We start from the raw sequence: 20,635 nt of genomic DNA on the forward strand, positions 1-20,635 counted from the left end.
CTGAGACAGTCAGGATAGGCATTCCTATAAAGGAAATCAGAGAAGTGGTGTGGTAGCTGTAGAGGGATGTAGAACCAAGGAGGGTTTTGTTTGTTTTTTGTTTGTTTCCGAAGATAGATGCAATAGCATATAAGGTGACGGTATAATTCAGTAATGAGGTTCCACAATGTAGGAGATAAGGCACAATGACAGAATTAAAAAGTACTTGACTCATCCGGAAAGGATGTAATTCAAGCACCACAACTTGGGTTGGCCTTGGGCAGAAACCTAGAGCTTATCCACAGTGGCAGAGAGAAGGCAGTGTTGTATATGTGATGAGTTAGTATGTAGGTTAGCATTTCATCTGTGCAATAAGCAAGGAGGTTCTCAGTTAAGAGAGAGGGGCTGAGAGACAAGGAAATGAAGAAAACACATATTGGTAAAGAAGGTAAAATGATCATTATGAGCAGCTGATATGGTTATCTACTTAGAAAATCCAAGTGGGTTGACTGGAAAACTATACAAACAATAATGAATTCAGTAAGTATCCTGGAAAATTTATTGATAAATATTATATTAATATTAATAAATAAATTTTCACCTTAAACAAAATAGCCAGTTAACAAATTTATTGGAAGAAATGATCCAAATGATGTTTGAAGAAATTAAAAAAAAAAAAATAGGATCTCACTGTATTGCCCAGGCTGGAGTGGCATAATCATAATTTACTGTACCCTCAATCCCCTGGGTTCAAGTAATCCTCGTGCCTCAGCCTCCCTGGTAGCTGGGACTATAGGCATGCAACACTACACCCAGCTAAAGGAGGAAAACTGATAGTGTCACTCAAAAATGAAATTGAGTCAGTATTAAATTGATCCAGTATTGCAAGTACTAAAAATTTCCATAATGGTGTACTCACAAAAATTTGCCAAGATGCAAGCATAACTCAAGATTGTTGATTTAGAAATGGCAAAAATCTGGATATGGAATTAAGCATGTTTGTCAATGCAGCCTTAGTTAATACATTTTGTTTAAGTGAATGGAATATAACTAGTAATTTAAAAATACAAAAGTTTATCTGAATATTTTAATGTAGAAATATCTGAGATTGTCCTTACAAATAAGCATATAACAGCACTAGAAAATATCCCATAGACATTAGCAAAGGTTTATCCTCTATTTCCAAGGCACAGAGTGTGGCACAGCTATGAGAACAATCACTTTATTCAGAATCCATAAATCTTATTTGTTTTTTATATACTTGACCTATTAAATTTGAAAGTTATACCAAAGTTTTCCATTATTATTTCTATCCATTTTTCTTTTTATGTCTGCTTTGGCAGTTACTATTGAATACTATATTCTGATGTTATGATTTCAAAAAGATTTTGACGAGTATATCTTAATTTGAAATTTACTTTTGACTTTATAAATTTATGAATCCTTCCCATTTCATAAATTTTACTTTTAATTTACTTTCTGATGTTGATATGACGTTAAATTGTGGGTGTGGGTGTGGGTGTGTGCTTATTTTAGATTCCCTGGAATACTTTTGCATTGCCTTTAAATTCCACCTTTCTGAGTCATTTTATTTAACATTTTTCTTACAGAAGGTATATAGCTGGGTTCAATTATTTCACCCACTTTGAGAGCCGTCTCCTTTGTATAGATGACTTCAATCCAACTGCGTTTATTGTCATTACAAATATACTTCATTTTCTAGCATCTTATTTTCTATTCCCTTGAAAAAATCCTCCTTATCTTTTTGGTCCTTTTCCCCCTCCTGCCTCCTTGCCTGCCTCTAGTAATTTAGATTTGTAGAATATTTTAAATTTTGATTGTGTTTATGCTCTCTAACTCTTCTTTGAAAATGTGTTCATTTTTTCCATTTACATGCTACATTCTTTTTTGCTTTTTTTCCTCCTTCCAATTATTTTTCTTTGGTTCAGGCTAATTCTATGTAAGCCTGTAATTCCCCAAAGATGATGTGGGTAGAATTTCCTCCATTCTCCTTTCTGTTTATCTGGCTGCCCTTGGCATCTTTCCATCAGGCTGGCAGTGGAGGTTTTAAATTCTCATTTTAGATATTAGGCTAAATGGCAGAGGGGCTCTGGGAACACCAGTATGAATAGTGCCATAGTGCAGGAGGTATTCTGGGCCTTGCTGTTTGTGTTGCTGTGCTAATGGCTGTTTCTTCAACAACCTGTATCCTCAGGGCTGTCAGTCATTCAGCAGCACACAGACATTTTGTTCGTGGAATCAGCAGTATTTTACCTGTCATTCTCAAACTGACACGTTGCTGCAAAGCTGGTTACCTTACAACTTTGCCTTGTAATTTTAGAGGTTGGAAGAAAATAAGAAAAGGCAGAATAATGGCCTTGCGTTTCTCCTGTAGCCTAGAAGCCATTGCCAATATGCCTGGCGCACCAGGATTGCAAAGGTCCATTGATTCCCAGATGCCCTGCCTCCTACCCAGCCTCACCCAGGAGGAAGTCGCTTCGCAGTCCTGGAACTGCTGTTTCCACCTCTGTCTTCCCTCTGAATGTACCGAGATCATGAGTTTAGTAGACAGCTGTGAGCTGATTTCCAATGTCACCCTTTATTTTGGCCCTCAGTATTCTGAATTTATTATAGCTAATAGTCCTTGTTGATTTGGGTATGAGGTAGTTCTCTAGGTTTTGTAATGTTCTATTTTTGTTTCTTTACATTTATTTCAGTGGATCCCAGGGACAATAGTTGAATAAGGGGCATGCATTTTGCTTGTGGTAGTTCCTTTACAGCAGGGCTTCTCAATCTCTTTTGTGTAATAAACCACAACTCAGAATATAATGTGGAGGATTCTAAAGGAGATTAATTATGTTGAAATAGTTATCAAGATACTAAAAAGCATGTTTATGATAACATGATTATTATTAGTGCTTTAGTTTTAAAATAATATTGAACAAAACAAAATATTTTGAGATATTAGTAATAATTGTCTGAATAAAAGTTCTCTGAAAAGAAATTTAGAGGAAAGAGGCTATCCCAACGAACAGTTTGTGAACTAGGGAGAGACAGATTTAAGGTGCAGTCTAAAGAACAAAAAGAGTTTATCGTTTATAGAGAAAGTTCCCTCCCAGGTTCCCACTCAGGTCCACTTATGCACATGCATGATTCAGATTTGCTTGGTTCTGAGAGGTTGACACTTGCTGAATTCTGATTTGTCAACTCAGGCCACAGTCTATTTGTTGGTTCAGGCATATAAACAGGAACAAGCAGCTATGAACTAAGCTATTAACTTAGAAGGTGTGTGGGTCTTATGAAAACTCAAAGTGCATGTGTGACCTCTAGTCAGCAAATGACTGCTTGGCTCTATTTTGATTTTAAGCCCATTTAGCCAGTCAGCATCCAACTTGAAGGATTTGTTCTTTCATGGTTCACAATTGTAATGTCACAGGAAAATACCTGTGATTTTTATTGATATTTAAGTCCTCAGTATGACCACTGTTGTGATGTATTGTCTACATTAATAATGGAAGGAAATGTTAAATTTTAGTCAAATGTTAAGGAAATAAAATGTAATTTTCTCTATGTAAATTCATAGACCCTAGATTAAGAATCCCTGCTATCTAGTATTCATTCAGACAGTAAATAAACATATTTAAGCACTTTTGTAGGTGCTGGGATAGAGCAGTGAGCAACATCATCAGGACTTCAGTGCCTAAAAGAGCTTCACATTTTGATAGGGGGAAACAAATAGCTATATTTAAACAGGATAATTCCACACACTGATATACTAAAAAGAACATGAAATAGGGTAACACAATAGAGCATGTTCAGGAGGGCTGTTTTTGCTGGAGGTCAGTGAGTATTCCAAGGATGAACAATAATGTGCCTCTTTCGCATCACTGAAGTCTCAACACAAATGTCACCTACTGGGCAAAATTTGTTCTCACTTGAACCCAGCTCTCACTGTTCTATCCCAGCACCTGTAAAAGTGCTTAAATGTATTTCTTTACTGTCTGGATGAGTATCAGAAAGCAGGGATTCTTAATCTAGGGTCTGTGAATTTACATACTCTGGGAAAGAGTATTCCAAGCATAAAAAATAACCAAGAAAAGTAATCTGGGATGGGAATGAGCTCAGTATTCCTAAGAGGGAGAATGAAGGGCAGCATGGTTGGAATCTTGTGAGTAAAGAGAGATAAACTGTGTAAGTGGTTGAGGTTAAGTGGTTAATGTAGTGCTTCCAGGTCATGGCAAAAGCTTGGTTTGCATCCAGTTCTGTCTATAATCAAATCCATTGGATACTTTTGAGACAAGTGACTTTCCTGATCAATGATTTATAAAGATCATTTTCGCCACCTTCTAGAGAAAGGACTTTAGGAAAACAAGAGTAGATGCAGGGAGACCAGGACAGAGGCTGTTTCAGAGGTTCAAGTGAGAGATGTAGGCAGGGGATATGGTGAGAAGCAGCCAGATTCAGATGAGTTCTGGAGGCAGAGCAGGCCAGACAAGGCAGGGAGATTGTGAACTATGCAGAAAGAGAAGAAACAAGGATAGGACCTAGATTTTGGCTTTAGCAACTAAAGAGTGTTTATTACTGAGATTGGAAGTGTTGACAGGGAGGAGGATGGGATTTTGTCCACATTAAATTGAAATGTTTCAGAGATCAAAAGGAAGGCTCTGGTTTTATAGCAAAGGTTCCTGCTCAGGTTCTCATCCAGTTCCTTTATGCAAATGAAGGATGTTGGGTCAGCATGATCCTGATGGGGGTCTTTCGCAGACAGTTGTTAAAACAGGCTAGAACAATTTTAAAGGGGAGTCAAATGTATACCCCAAATATGTGGAAGATCATTAAGACTTGTAAATAGAGCACAAGAGGGATCCTATCCTGAGGAAAGCTGGCTGGAAAGATCTAGAAATTGGAAATTTCACCCAGTCATTCCAGTCAGTAGGCTTTATGAAGATGTGCTTTTCAAAGATTTGAGGATCTTGGATGTTTTGAATTCATCCTGACTGGAAGTATTTGCCCAGGTGCAGATGAAAGTGTTAGTGACAGCCCAAACACCATCTTGTGCAGTGAGAAGATAGTCTAAAGTAATGTGATTGTCTAGGACCACACGAGTAAGGGAGTCTCGGGATCTGTTATGCCCTTATTGCTCAGGCACTGGAGTGGGCAATTCTGTAAACAGTGCAAGAAAAGTTTCTCTTTGTATATTCATTCCAAGCAGAACCTAGTCCAAACCAGGATCCTAAAAACCTTCCTAATCTAGCTCCTTCATTAGGGTTAGCCTTCCCAGGTAAAATACATCCTTAAGAGTGTCCACGCTGTCATTTTTATAATCTGAGGGCTTGTCATTAGGGTAGTCATCAATTATTAATAGAGCTCTTTTACACTTGGGATGCAACAATGATGCTTCCAGGGGTTTTAATAATTGTGATGGGAGCAATGATTTGATCCAGAAAGCAAATGCCTGCATTTGTTCATGTCCTGAGACAGGGATAGGAAAATTCTTGACTATGGTAACTGGAGCCAAAAACACAGCCTTTGTGGGAACACAATTTCCTGAGAGGTTATGAAAATTCAAAGACCCATTTACAGGTGAGAGAGAGGAGAGAATATGGTCAAACCAAGTGCTAGTCTTAGGTAATAACAGAGTGGATGATCAAACTGACGGACTTGGAAACCCATGGGAAAGGTACTGGCTATCAGGATGTACCAGTATACTGAAGAAGGCACTACAAAGGTCAATAGCTGAAAAGTATTGGCTTAGTCAGGAACTACTGGGTGTTGAGGAATGACTATGTTATTGATAGCCCTAAGATACTGGAAAGATTGCTATCCTCTACTGTTGGGTTTACAGATGGAGACAATAGGAGTATTGTAAAGCCTGGTGCAAAGGACAAGTTTCTTTCATATAAGGTTGTCCATTATGGTCTGTATACGAGCCTGGGCCTCAGATTCAGGGTGTATAGCTTAACACTGGGGAGGGGCTTATTATGGTTTACCTGAATCTTGATCAGAGGTGCTGAATGCGTGTGACCAACATCAGTATTGGATTGTGGCCTAAGACTCTTGGGCAGCTCCTGGAGAGCAGGATGGACAGCATTGTGAGGTTAACTACACAGATGGTAACTGGAGTAAAAGCTGTTTCTGTGGCAAAGTCTCCTGGTGAGGATAGCTCAAACATTATTTCCTCTTTTTGAGAGAAGGAAATATTGGTCTAGTAGGTTTCTAAGCCTCTTCCTAGGAGGTATAGAGAAGCCAATGGGACAATTAAAAAACAATGACTGCCAGTGAAGGGTCTTAGTTGGAAGGGGAAAGGCAAAGATTTAGGGACCATGATAGGCTCAGCCCAGCCATCTGAATGAGTTCAGAACTACAGGAAGGGAACATTGAAAGCAGGCCAGGGCTAAGGATAGATGGAGTAGCCCCAGTGTTGGCCAGTGCTCTAACTAGTTTGTCCCCAATTCTGATGTATAATTCCTCTAGCCAGTTAATTTTAAGAAGGAGAAATCCCCTGAATGTCCCGGAGCATTCCTAGATTGGAGGAAGAGTGCCAGGGGACTTTATTGGGATTTAGTTTTAGCCAAATATTGGAAGAAATTAGGGTAAAATATCTACTGTATTCTACAGGCAGACAGCAAGAACTTGAAAACAATACACAGGGCTAATAACAGGTATACTTTAGCTTTACTTAGAAGCATAACATTTTCTCTCCACATTGATCATACAGAAAACCTCAGATTTTAGAACCTCTTGAGGCTAGGAAGTCAAACAAAGCTAGGATTTAGATTTTACTTACAATCTTAGAGTTCTTGGGCCTGCCAGGAACATTTACTCATTCACTGTAAGGCTGGTAATTCTTGAAGCCAAGCATTTATGTACATTCTTAAATATGACATTTCAGTTAAAACTTTGGTAATAAAACTAATGTTTCCAATTGTATACTATTTATAAAGAGGGAGAAAATTTTATTAAACTCAGATAAATAAAACCAGAATACTCACAGTTTCTGAGTTTTGAAAGAATCAAGTAGAGAGTAAAAGCAAATGCTTCCACTTTTGTTCACAAAAGAATATTTTACCAAATTAATGAAAACTATAGATAGCTGACGAAAGAAAATTTCTTTGAATATGAAAACAAAACATATAAGTAAAGAACCAACAATGTTTTAAGTAAAAGTCATTAAAAATTATCCTTATCAATTATTTAATTTCAGGTAATTTGTTTCGCTTGATCTTGATTAACAGTTTCATGAAAAGCAATTCTGAACTAAAGCCAATTGAAAATGCTACCAAAGAATAATTTATTTTTATTATTTGTTTATTTTTTTTGAGACAGGGTCTCCCTTTGTTACCCAGGTTGGAGTGCAGTGGCGAGATCATGGCTCGCTGCAGCTTTGACCTCCCAGGGCTCAAGCAATCCTCCCAGCTTAACCTCCCAAGTAGCTGGGACGATAGGCCTGCACCAACATGTCCAGTTAATTTTTTGTATTTTTGTAGAGACAGGGTCTCACTTTGTTGCCCAGGCTGGTCTCGAACACCTGGACTCAAGTGATCCTCCAGCCTCGGCTTGTGTTGGGATTACAGGTATGAGCCACTGTGCCGAGCTCCAAAGAATTTAAAACATTAACTGTGAATGACAAAATCCCCAAACAGCCATGGTCAAAGATCTGATGGGAGTTTACAATTGACAAAGGAATCTGGGTATTTCTGTGGCATACTACGATTTAACATAATAATCATAATCGTGAATGATAACACATACCATGACAAACCAGAATTTTAGGAATCTCATACAGTTTTGGAACATATTTTAATAACACATTTACAAAACTAGAAGTTAAAGAAAGCTGAACATTTCTCTTTTTTTGACCATGTTTCTCTATGATTTACAAGCCTAATCATTTACTATGTCTACAAGATAAAAAAGACTTAATTTAGGATTTTGATCCTGAGGAAACCCGCCAAAGATGTCAAAAGTTTCAAGGTACTTGATGAAACAGAATCCTAGGTCATGACGAGATAATATTTATTCATCTAACTCGAGTGATAATCAATAGATTTCAAAAGCAATAGAGAAAGTTCCATGGATGTAAAAACCTTAATCCTTTTAAAGCTCAATTTTCCTAAGTAACCAAAAATCTAGTAAGGACAACATGAAGCACTGGAACTTATTTTGGTAAAACCCACAATTTTTGTTTCCTTGGTCAGTTACCTAAAAGGCAAAGAAAAAAACCTGCTGTAATACGATTGCTTCTCCTTGCAGAAAACCTATTTAGATAACTTGGGTGTTAAACCTGACTTTAAAAAAGAGCACTTAAATTTAATCAGGCACAAGAAGAATGTTTCCAGGACTATGAGAGTATACTATATTACAGAGAAATGTAAACAAGAAAACTAGTATTTTGAGCAGAGGAATGCGTTGTTCTTAGAAACAGCATGGGATGTCCTGGTTACACAAAATAATTCAGGCATATCAAGAAAAGCCAAGCCAAAATAAGTTGTACAAGGGTAAAACACTGCTATTCTAGACCTTCAAAATAAACTCTTTAGCATCAGTCCATAACAGCACAATTGGAACCAGAAAAAGTTACAGGAACTGAGGAAAAGTTTGGAGAGTCATGACCACAGCCAAACAAAGAGATATACCTTTTTCAGGGTCAAAAGAAGGAAGAACCTGAAATTAGAGAAACTAGACAGTTATCAGGAAAAAATGTGACCGGAATAGGAACTGTTTGTAGTTTAGAGGATGGCCGTTAAACAGATTTCATAACTAAAATCAAACCTTCTTGCAATTTTACTGAGAGCAAATTAATATTTTCAGAAAGCCTTGTTCTAACACAGGGGACCAAGTTTTTAAGTTCTGTGTCAGTGTGTTTTTAACATCAAAGTTCAATCCCTAGAAAAACCCATAAAAGATTTGCTTCCAATCATAGGCAATCTGATCACAGAGAAAATTCCTTTTATAAACTGTCTTTTCATAAACCTTAAGACTTACTTAGACTATTTATGAAATGCTTGAAATTTCTGCTTTGTTCTATACTTCTTCTTTCTTAACCACTCATTTTACTCTAAGACAAAATTTACCAAACAAAAGTCTTTCCTATACAAAGTTATTTTTTTCCTTTAAACTTCTTACCAAAAATACATTGTATTCTCCTCATACAATTGGAGACAGAATTGTCTTTCTCATCATTAGTAGTTTAATCACACACATTAATTACAATGTTAACTCTTAGCAACTCTAATTTCAGTGAGAACCTAGGAAGTAAGCAACTTTTAACTATCAATCACATACCAATAATCCATGAATACACATTTTACAATGTCCAGATCATGGGTTTTCTAACAGAGCAACTCTTTAAACCAAATAATTTTATTTCTCTGAAATAAGAAGCCAAAAGCATCTGAGCCTTAACTCAGAGTCTCAGCATAGTATTTTATCTGGAAATGATCCAGACATTCAACGAACATCCGTCATTTAATTTGGCTTAGCAAAACTCTAAGGGTGTAGTTACCAAACAGATTTGAGAAACCTCCCCAAGGAAACATATTATAAAACATAACCATTATCAAAAGTTCATTTACAAACTTTTATCCCATGCACATCTACCCTAACCATTCATTCTTAATAATTATGCCTGGAAAATATCATGAGATATCAGACAAATCTAGCCATCGTCTCAAGCTAAATTTTCTATCAACCAATTTTACATTACTGCATGCCATCCAAGTGTCATAAAAGTAAGAATCTCAAAGTTAAATACATGCCTATTTTGTTGATAACTCAGAAAACACAGCCATGTCCATCAAACCAACCATTTTAGATTAGCCCCATTCATCAGAAGATTACTAAGTCACATGAACTTGGAAAACATTTGGCCTTGTTTGCTTAATTTATGAGTACTCATTTAGTTATAAGCCAATTTGGTACTGTAGATAACATACAAACAGACACATACAAACATATGCACAAAAATACAGGCAAACACAAAGACTGTGTAGCTTTAATTTTAAAACTCTAGCCGTGAATCGGGTAAAACTCATTAGTTTAAACGGACAGTTGGATTCAAACTGCATCTCTGTAAGTGGAACAGGTTGAAATTTATCTGTTCCACATGGCTGAAGCCCTTATCAAATTTTAGAGAAAATGGAGTAGGAAATGTACATCTCAAGCAAAGGGAAAACTCAAGCTTCTCCAAGAAGTTGTCTGGTTGTGTTACAGGCATACAAAAAATGAATGCTTAAGCAACACAAAATCACAGGAACACATGACAAGATTTGACAAGAAAACATGCAATGAAAACACGTAATGAGTCCACGAGAAAATTTAGAAACTTTTCCAAATAACCGGGTGAACAAGTAAAAGAGGAAGGAAGGAATGAAAGATAAAGCAGAGGTGTTTTAAAAAAAAAAAAAGAAAAGGTGCAGAAGACAGGCAGAGCAACAGGAAAGGGGCCCAGTGGAATAAAGTTTTTCCAGAAGATTTTTTGCAGCTTTAGTTTCAGTCTCGCGAGTGCTAATCTCACTTTACGTTTAATTAAGGCACTCACTCAATTTGGAATTATTTTCTGTAAGAAAGGCAATGGTAGCCTCTTGATTCTGTTTACAACTTTTAAAGTGCCAATTGATAAAGGCTTCCCATTGTCTCTGAGAGGTTCACTTTTTCTTTGTGTGCACAAATAGACACGTTTCAGAATTTCAAAAGAGTCCTATTTTGGCCAGCAAAATTAGAGCTTATGGTGGGTAATTTTTGTTCAGAGACCTAGCCAATTACAACTCATTGTACCATAATTTTTGCTTATAAAACCAGCTGGAGTCACAGGAAGTGGCTGATCAGACGGGAAAAACTTACAACACGGGCTACCCATTGCACTGACGTGATGAAGTCATCCCTTCCAGTACCCATAGTGCCAACATCCCCACAAAACCTTACAGACAGGCCAAGTCCTAACAAAACCCAGGGCCAGTTGGGAAAGTCTCCTCTAGAGTTGGATGGTCAGAGCCAGGCAACTTGAAAAGCCCCCAGCAAACCTGGAGCCAACAGGGAATGTCCTGTCAGGGATCTGGATGGAGGAAACTGGTTGAAATTGGAAAGATCTCCCACTAAACCCGGGGCCAAAGGGAATGTCCCCTCTGGGGTCTGGATAGAGGGAATTACTAAGGCTAGGAAACTGTCCCCCTCCTCCGAACCAGGGCCACAGGTAATAAATCCTCTCTGGAGTCCAGATGGAGGGGCCTACAGGGAAAGAACGGTCTCTGAGACTTCAACTAAAGCGTGATAGGTCTGAATTTGAGAGGACTTACCCAACCCTTCTCTCCCCTCTGGCAACACTGAGAAGACAACTGAGTTCAAGGGGCTCTTGCAGGCACACACCACCGATGGTTTGGTTCAGGACAGGACTTCAAATCTCACTTTTGATGCCAAGAATGTGAACAAAAATTTTCTGAATAGGAATTTGGAGGAAAGAGACTTTATTCTGGTGAACAGTTTGCAAACTGAGGAGAGGAAAGCCAGGGTACAAAACGAAGGCGGATTCCAGAGAAAGAAGGGAAGGCTCAGTTTTCTGTTTTGTTTTGTTTTTGAGACAGAGTCTTGCTCTGTTACCCAGGCTGGAGTGCAGTGATACCATCACAGCTCATTGCAGCCTTTAATTTCCGGGCTCAAGTGATCCTCCCACCTCAACCTCCTGAGTAGCTGGGACTATAGGCAAACGCCATCATGCCCTGCTAAATTTTTTTTTTAGTATTATTTAGATAGAAATGGGATCTTGTATGTTTCCCAGGCTGGTCACAAACTTTCAGCCTCAAGCAGTCCGCTATCTTGGGCTCTCAAAGTTTTGAGATTTAAGACTGAGCCACCATGCCAAGCCAGTCTGTTTTTATAGCAAAGATTCCCTCCTGCCCAGGTTTTGGTTTTTTGGAGACAGAGTCTTGATCTGTTGCTCAAGCTGGAGTGCAGTGGCAGGATCTCAGCTCACTGCAACCTTCGTCTGTTTCGCGAGTAGCTGGCATTACAGGTGCCTGCCACCACGCCTGGCTAGTTTTTGTATTTTTAGTAGAGACGGGGATTTCACCATGTTGGCCAGACTGGTCTCGAACTGCTCACCTCAAGTGATTCACCTGCCTTGGCCTACAAAAGTGCTGGGATTTACAGGCGTGAGTCATCGTGTCAGGCCCCATCTAGGTTTTTAATCAGGTTCATTTATGTAAATAAAAGATTGAAACACGTTTAGTTGTGATTGGTGAGTGTAGATGATTTCTGATTGGTTGACAAAAGTGAGTTCTGGTTGGTCAATACAGCTGAACCCTGACTGATTGACTGAGGCTGCTGAGCTCTGATTGGTTGGTTCAGGCGAATGCTGGAAGTCCCAAATATAAAAAGATGCAGGTTTTCAGGGAACAGAGAGTATTTGTGTGGCTCCTACCTGGTCAGAAAATCACTTCTTGGCTGTATTTTAAACTTAGGCCCAGTTAGCCATCTGGGATCCATCTTGAAGACTGGCTTGAAGGATTCACATTTGTTCCCTATGTAAATAGATTTTTAACAGTAGATTTAGGTGAATGTGTTTGGGTCTGTAAAGAGAAATGGACTGTACAGTTCTATTCCTTGAAGGCAGAGACAGAGAATGAAGCCATGTGAGTAGTAGGAAATGTTCCCTCCACCTTTGCACCTGCAAGTGGACTCAGTCACTTCACAGGCCTATTTCTCCTTCAGACATCATCACAGCTACATGGGCAATGGGCAGGAAAGAATTTCAGGACTGTGATAGTATTTTAACTTCTTGCAGGCCTTTAAAATTTTCTGTGTTAACCAATTAAAGTATTCAGTGGCTTTGGAGTCATCCAGAAGGTGTGAGCTCACGCAGAGCCAAAAAGGAGAGAAAGAAGAGTGAATGTTTCCTTCTGGACAATTCATAGTCTTTAGTTCATTTGTAGACTTTTATTGCATGGCTTAAGTGAAGATTTGGGTTTGTTTTCCAAGTGTTTGAATTTTACCAACGTTGTTTTTTAAAAAATAATTTTGCATTTTCCTCTCTGACTTAAAATACCAACTTTTAGTAAAAGAAATCTCTATATATATTATGTCATTTCTGGACTTATATTTAGTTTAATATCTTGTTACTAGCCTATTATACAATATATTCAGTGGTTCTAAATTTTAATATAATGTAAATATCAGGTAGGTCAAAAAAACACATCATTTTCACTTTTGAAAGTATTATTTGTAGTATAGCTGTTTATTCTTCCAGAAAAGTTTATAATCAGTGGACCATATTTAACAATACCTATAGCAGTGTTTTTCAGAGTTGCACTTGAATTGCAATAAACTACTAGGGAGAAGTTGGTAGTTATAAGAAGTATGCAATATCGAATATTCAATATAAATAACTTCAATAATACTTGATATAGAGAGCTATAAGACCGCCACTGCTGAGACTTGGCTAAGGTTTTCCTCAGTCGAATATTATTTTGCTTCCTGCATTCCTATGCATTTCTTAAAATAAAGTTGTTTTCTTATATTTTTATGAATTTGATTTTTATTCATTGTATTTTCAGGAATATTGGAAAGATATCATTTGAATAGTATTTATTTTTTAACTGAAAACTATTGCTAGCCTATCTGTTAGTATAGTTTTGAATAATAATTCTTGTGTTTTGGAGTGATGTCCTCTTCATCTGGCAAATATAATTAATGGGGGCCCCCCTAATCTTGGATTCCTTTATTCTTTATAGCTTTAATTGCACAGCCTCTAGGCATATTCTTAATAATAAATTGCTGCCAATTTAAAATAGGAATTTAATGTATGTTATGAATTGTCTTTTTGTTCTTTTTTAGATTGAAAATCAAAAAACCAAGAATAGAAATTGAGTTTTGTTAAATGTGTTTGTAACTTCTATTCAGATGATTGCATATTTTCTTTGTTGTGATTTATTAGTAAAATATACTTTTAATATTAAAACCAGACTTCCATTCCTGATATTAAAACTTTTTAGATCAAAGAAAGTATTACAAGGAACTTGGGATTAGTTTGATGGGGCAATGGAGCACTATATTTAGTTCTGAACTTCTTAGTATTAAAAATAAAATGGAAAATGCAATTAAAAAATAAAATACAAGCTCTTTGTCTAATAAAAATATATCAACAACATTGCTTTGAGGGAAGCAAAGCTTTCCTTGGACTGAATTCTTTGAGTGAATAATGTTGTGGACGGAACATAAATAGGAGTAAGAGCTTCTCCACTATCTTCCAGAACCATGGACCTGGGCTTTATTAATCTATTGGGGTATTAAATCAGATGTTTACCAAATACCCTGATGGAGCATTGTTAACATTATAACCATTGAGTTGAACAAAGATGACTTAAGGGATGTGATCAAAATGCAGTTCTATTTTCTATCTCCTACCTTCACTATTTGTTTAACTTGAAAAAAATCTCAAGGTACAGTAAAGTTTTTAAGAGTAGCACAAAGAGCTTTTTTTCCTTAACCATTTGAGGGTAAGTTGCTAGCATGATGCCCTTACCATCATCTCCACACCACTCACACAGTTTAGGGTATCCTACAAACAAGGACATTTTTCTACTTAACCACAAAACAACCATCAACATCAGGTAACTAATGCTGATACATTTCTACCATGTAATTCTGAGACCTCATTCACATTTCATCAATTGTATCAGTGATATTCTTTTTGACCAAAAGATTCACTTCAGAATCTCATGTTGCATTTAGTAGCCATGTCTCTTTAGTTTCTTTAACTCTAGAATTGTCCTTAGTCTTTCCTTGACTTTGATGACATGATTGAAGAGTACAGGCTATTTTGTAGAAATTCCTCAGTGTAGGTTTCTTTGATGTTTTCACATGATTAAATTCAGGTTAGGGATACCACAAAGATGTCCCTGTGTCCTTCTAGGTCATTATACCAGGAGTCATATGATGCTGATATGTACCATTTCTGGCTCTTCATTTAATTAAGGTGGGGCCTATCAGGTTTTGCCTCTGCAAAGTTACTCCTTCTCACATTGAAATTAACAAGTAGTTTGTTAATTTGGAAATATGTAAATATTTACATACTCTGGAGCTACGTAAATATTTCATCCTACATCAGACTTTCAATTTATTCACATTTATTTTAGTAAAGCTCATAATTATCTGCTTTATTTAATGATGTGTAATATATTACTATTTTTGTTTACTTTGATGCTCAATTTATCTCAATTTTGGCCAGTTGGAGGTTCTTCATCATTCTTTGAGCACTTTCTTACTTTGTGGCATGAAACAATATTCCAGAGTCATCTTGAGTTTTTCCCTGACCACGCCCTGAAATCAGCCCTCCCTCTAAGAAGCTCTAGTTCCTCTTAATGTTTGAGAATCGTATTTAGAAACCAAGATCTTGGTGGTAGATGTGTTCATAGTTTCTGGGGCCTCTGCTCTCAGGTCCACTAGGTAGACAGTTAGGCACTATATGTGCATACATACATATCTATCTACCTACCTACCTACCTACCTACCTACTTATCTTTCTATGGATACCTATGAATTTACACCAGTACTTCCATTCCAATCCAACACAGAGTTTCTTCGAGTTTTCTACTTCTCCATATTTTTAACTTTCTTTTCCAGCAGTGAGCTCCTATCAGTCTTAATGTTTGTATTTACTCTGTCAATCCCCTGGTATGCCACCATCATCCCATTTCCAGACATCCTTCTCATTCTTTTCCCAGGCCCACACCTCTCACTCTGATGCCCCCTTGTGGATGCCCTCCTTTCCTGCCCGTGCTCTGATTCCCTGCCACAGGCCACACCTCCCGGACCAAGGCAAACTTCCTCATCTCTGTTGGACACTGACGTCTTTGCTGAGTTGCACAACTTTGCTTAGAAGCTTTCCTCAACCCACTTCAGTGGGCCAGGCTGTCACCCAGCTCAGACACCCTCTGCACCTGGTCAGGCTTCAGCATTCCATGCCAGGCTGTCCTCCTGCATGAACACAATCCTCACCCTGCACAGGCTCTGACACCTCTCACTGGGCCACTGTGGCTCCCCACACTGTGTCCTGCTGGAGTATCCCCAGGCTAGCCATTAAGCAAAATAAGCTTGTGTTTAGGGCACCAAGAGAAGAGGGCACCACAGAACTTTCCCCCAGCTGTCATGCCCTTAAGTCTTTCACTGGTCATATGATGTTAGTAACATTTTTTAAATTGTCTTTATTTGCTGTTTAGATTTAATCTAAAATTTTTTCAAACGTGCTCTTTGGCATGGTGAGTGACTAAAGTTTAAAAGTTTGATTTGAAGGTGGTATCAGATATAACATTTGTTTCTGTCTCATGCTCTGAGGGTTTTGCCTTCCTGAAAGTTGACGGGGTCTGGCTAGCATTTAACTCATCAGCTGATTTGTTTAAGGAACACTTAAGCTCTTTATTTTAAGAAATGGAAGGGCCAAGGGTGTTACAGAACCACCAGATTCATATTTCCACTACTCAGTAACAAACTAATGCACTCAGCAGGTAGGTTTTGCAGCAGACAAAGAATTTAATGAATACAGAGTGACCAAGCAAGGAGATTGGGAAAATCCTCAGAGGGATCTCCATTTCCAGAGGAAACTCCTTTTCCCCCAAGGACTCTTGTGCTGGGACTTTTAAGGGAGTCTTGGAGGGCAAGGGCTAGAAAACTGAGGTTACTGAGTGGTCAGGGTAAGGTGGATGAAGTCATCAGGCTGTATTCTTTGGTGAGCCAGCTCCCTGTGGGGTCCTGCAGACCAACTGACACAGTAGTTTCACTGATAGGCAGGACCTGAAAGAATAACTCAAATAGAAAACATAACGTTTCACAATGCTTAAGTTGTTATCTCCAGAGCAGTTAAGGGAAACTATAATCTTTTGACAAGGTCTACGTGGTTTTGAGGCAGTAGGCAGCAAACAACTATGAGAAAGCATGAGAGAATAAGCTGACCTCATGATTAATGCTGGATGTGCTGCAAGCTTGGTTATTTTCATTTCTTCCCCTCCCTTCTTCTCTGATTAATTTTGTAAAGTTCATAGGGATGGTTTCGAGGGGGCAACATGGTTTGTCTGTATTTAGGGTATCATTGTTCTTAATCTGACCCTGCAGCGAGGCAGCCTACCTTGCTTATTGTTTCCCTACCCTATCCCAATAACTGTTTTTGTTTTTTAAAGCAGAGATGGGGTTTTGCTATGTTTCCCAGGCTGGTCTTGAACTCCTGGGCTGAAGCAATGCATCCACCTTGGCCTCCTAAAGTGCTGGAATTTCAGGTGTGAACCACTGCACCTGGCCTCCAATAATTTAAACAAATTCAGAAAATTAAGTGAGGATGCAAAGGGTTTACCTTTTCCCTTTAAACCTGCTCAGTGAAGAAAGAATTTTAAAACTCTAGGTTATCCCACCCCCACTATACCCCACACTCTTATTTATTTATTTATTTCCTTGTTAAGCCCTCTTAGGTAATAAAAAGTACTGTGGTCACTTTAAATAGCAAGCACACATTCCCAGTTAGATAACTGAAAATACTATTTCAATATAGAATTTAGCTAGTCAATTGTCATACACATACGAGACTCCTTCCCTGTGTCTCCAGCTGGGACAAAGCTGCAGGCAGACCTTCTCCTTCAGGGAGGGGGGTGTGAGCAATTTCTTTCGTCTGGCTTTTCTCCTCATCCACTAAGATGCTGACTCCACCTCTGACCCCTCCTGAGGTGTAACCAGGAGAAAAAGGAGGGGAAGCAGGCATGGAAATTTCTGGTTTGTTTGGCCCCATTGTCAGTTGCCCTCACGCTCCCTGGGCTGGTAGGTGTTGAAAGCAGATCCTTTTCTTCATGCATAAGAGGCTGACAAGGCAGGAAATGCACTTGGTTTTTCCAGCTGCCCATCTCCCTTGGCGTCCCAGATCCACTCCACACAAATCTTCCTTTGTGGATATCACTTCTCCCTTCTAGGTGGTCCCTGGGGGCTGGCTATCACTCCTCTGTGACCTGCATCTAATCCACAGGAAACACGCATGTAGCCTCTGGTCCAACAAAATGGAGAGGTCCCGTCCACTCCAAATGCAGTGGTCACTGTCTTTCTGCCCTCTTCCTCCAGTGGAAAGTCAGAGCCCCTCACTCCCAGATTCCTCAGGAAAGCCAACAGCTGACCCATGGGGCCACCCAAACACGGACTAGGCTCTAAGCAACCATTGATATAATTTGTCTATATTGATTTACCTAATTCTGTACTTTTCATATAAATGAAATTATGTAATATGTCTGTGACTGGCCTGTTTCACTTGACATGTTTTCAAAGTTCACTCACATCATAGCATGTAGCAATACTTCATTCTTTTTTTGTGGCCCAGTAGTATTCGACTGTATGGCTATGCTACATTTTGTTTATACATTAATCCACTGAGGAGCATTTGAGCTGTTTACACCTTTTGGCTGTTGTGAATAGACTACTATGTGCTTTTGTGTGTACAAGTTATTATGTGAAGGTATGTTTCGATTTTGTGGGGTATATACCGAGAAGTGGAGTTGCTGGTCATATGGCAATTCTATGTTTAACGTTTTGAGGGACTGCCAAACTCTTCTCCACAGCATCAGACTATTTTACATTCTCACCAGCAATGTAGAATAATTCCAATTCTCCACATCCTCATCAACATTTGTTTCTTTTTTTTTCAGTAGCCATCTCAGTGAATGTGAAGTGGTATCTCATTATGGTTTTGATTTGCTTTTCTCTAATAAGTAATTATGTTGAACATCTTTTCATGTGCTTATTGGCCGTTCTTCTATTTTTTACAGAAATATATATATTCAGTGTATTTGCCCACATTTTAATTATTTGTCTTTTGATGTTGGGTTATAAGAGTGTATTGGATAGTCTAAATACTAGACCCTTATCAGATTGTGATTTGCAAATTGTTTCTCCCATTTTATAGGTTGTCTTTTTACTTTCTTGTTAATGTGCTTTGATGCAAAGTTTGAAGCAAAGTTTTTAATTTTATGAAGTCTAATTTATTTATTTTTTCTTTTATTGCTTGTGGCTTTGTTGTCATATAGAAGTAATCAATGCCAACTCAAAGGTCATGAAGATGTTCCCCTAAATTTTCTTCCAAGGGTTGTATTGTTTTAGCTCTTACATTTAGGTCTTTGATTCATTTTGAGATGGTTTTTTCATTCTTCTTTAATTTCTTCCTACAATATTTTGAAGTTTTCAACTATAAGTTTTGTACTTTTTTTGTTAAACCTATATAAGTATTTTATTATTTTTTATGCTACTTGAAATGGAATTGTTGTCTTAGTTTCATTTTTGGATGGCTCATTGCAAGTGTATGGAAATATAATTGACTTTTGTATATTGATCTTGTGTCCTGCAGCTTTGCTAAACTCATTAGTTCTAATATGTTTAGTAGATTTCTTAGGATTTCTTAAGCAAGATTATATCATTTGTGAAATATAGTTTTACTTCTGTTTTTCCAATCTAGATTCCTTTTATTTCTTTCTCTTGCCTAATTGCCCTGTATAGAACCTCTAGCATAATGTTGAGCAGAAGTGGCTAGAGTAGACATCTTTGTCTTATTCCTGATCTTAGAGAGAAAACACACATTTTAAAATTCTTACAAAGCCTTTCTTCATCTACACTCTATTGAGGCTTTAACTTTTATGTAACCTGAACTGTTTTAGAGCCATATGACTGGTTTTTTATGACATCCTGAACAATATCTGTAAGGTATGGTTTGGATGTTTGTCTTCTCCAAATCTCATGTTGAAATGTAATTCCTAATTTTGAAAGTGGGGCATAGTATGAGGTGTTCAGGTCATGGGTGCAGATCCCTCATGCTAGCTTGGTGCTGTCCTTTGGATAATGAGTGAGTTCTCACTCTGAGTTCAGGAGAGAATATGGTTGTATAACAGTGTGTGGTACCTCCCATCTCTCTCTCTATTGCCCCAGCTCTCACCATGTGATGCACTGACTCCTCTTTCACCTTCTGCCGTGATTGGAAGATTCCTGAGGCCCTCACCAGAAGCAGACGCTGGCACCATGCTTCTTGTACAGACTGCAGAACCATGAGCCAAAATAAACCTCTTTTCTTTATAAATTACCCCGACTCAAGTATTCCTTTACAGCAACACATATTGTCTCCCTAGGATAAGATGCATCATGATTGCCTATGTGAAGGGAATACATATATTCAGCTAACATGTGGAAACATCTGCAGCATGTTTAGACAGTCATTAGGCAATGTAAGCAGCTGTTTCCACTGGAAAACCCAGAAAATGTCTATTTGTATGGATGCCATGTTTTAATAACTAATACAACTTCAGATACAAAATGGAGGAAAAAAATTCCAATACAAAGGAAAGATCGTATGTGCCTTTCTCACTGTTACTCCAGATAGGCCCCTGGATTGACACCCCAGTTTAGAACCTTGGCCACTCCCCCTTTTCAGGTTTTGGAGAATATGACTTCGGAGGAGCTAATCTGGACACCTACTAACCAGGTAAAGCCCAGTTTCAGCCCAACTTGCCAGAGGTCACTATCCCAGTTAACACAGAAGACAGCAATTGTTCTTTGAAAGGACTAGTGACACTTTTGGGTAGGGTCCATAAAAAAAGAGTGTGTGGGCCAGGCGCGGTGGCTCAAGCCTGTAATCCCAGCACTTTGGGAGGCC

The 20,635-nt window shown here is 38.3% G+C and overlaps 1 protein-coding gene across 1 annotated transcript in view; it reads left to right on the forward strand.

Annotated features, from left to right (window-relative positions):
• The window catches only part of SLC17A1 (solute carrier family 17 member 1), a gene marked incomplete at its 5' end in the record, with an annotated part of 36,628 nt that overhangs the window by 14,686 nt on the left and 1,307 nt on the right, over nucleotides 1-20,635 (forward strand). The gene's annotated exons all lie outside the window — the stretch shown is intronic.

The sequence above is a fragment of the Rhinopithecus bieti genome, unplaced genomic scaffold, assembly GCF_001698545.2.
Source record: "Rhinopithecus bieti isolate Rb0 unplaced genomic scaffold, ASM169854v2 scaffold_11110, whole genome shotgun sequence".
Lineage (NCBI taxonomy): Eukaryota > Metazoa > Chordata > Mammalia > Primates > Cercopithecidae > Rhinopithecus > Rhinopithecus bieti.